Raw genomic sequence first — 665 nt, forward strand, 5'->3', positions numbered from 1 at the left:
CACACACAGTCTACTCTGGTCCAGAGACATGATAGCACAGAGCGGATCATATGCGCAAGTCGGTGCAGATCACAAAACGTAATGGACCCATTTGAATTCTACACAGAATGCTATATTTTATTTGTGATTTTCAATACTATTTAGGGCAGATAGGGTGGATAGTATGCACATTGGGACGCAGGGCCTGGCTGTCTTTATGAATGGGCCTTTGAATCATTGGTTCACACGATTCGTTCAAAACGCAGATTCATTCAGAAACTAAATACCGCTGTGTTGCTCGGAGACACGCAGCAATGCTTTAAAGGTCCACTGAAGTGCCTTGAAACAGGCACCATTATTTTATGTTTTGACATCAGTTTAACTGAAACAGGAAGACAGGACATATCAAGCATCCCCGCCCCCTTTTTAAATAGCCGATAGCATTTGTTTATATCACAGCTTGGACTAGTGCCATTGAGGTCAGTAAAGCCACATTTGACAGGGTATGACAGCCACAATCTCATCCATATTGCTATATCACATAGAATTTAGGATGGATAGTATGCACATTGTGACGCAGGCATTTACTTCCTTCCTGAATGAATTTTGAAGTTTGAACGATTCGAATGAATGAATGAATGACTCATAAAGACATTTACCGCCACCTGCTGGCAGTTTTAGTTTCT

This window comes from Onychostoma macrolepis, chromosome 02, assembly GCF_012432095.1.
Source record: "Onychostoma macrolepis isolate SWU-2019 chromosome 02, ASM1243209v1, whole genome shotgun sequence".
In the NCBI taxonomy this organism is placed as follows: domain Eukaryota; kingdom Metazoa; phylum Chordata; class Actinopteri; order Cypriniformes; family Cyprinidae; genus Onychostoma; species Onychostoma macrolepis.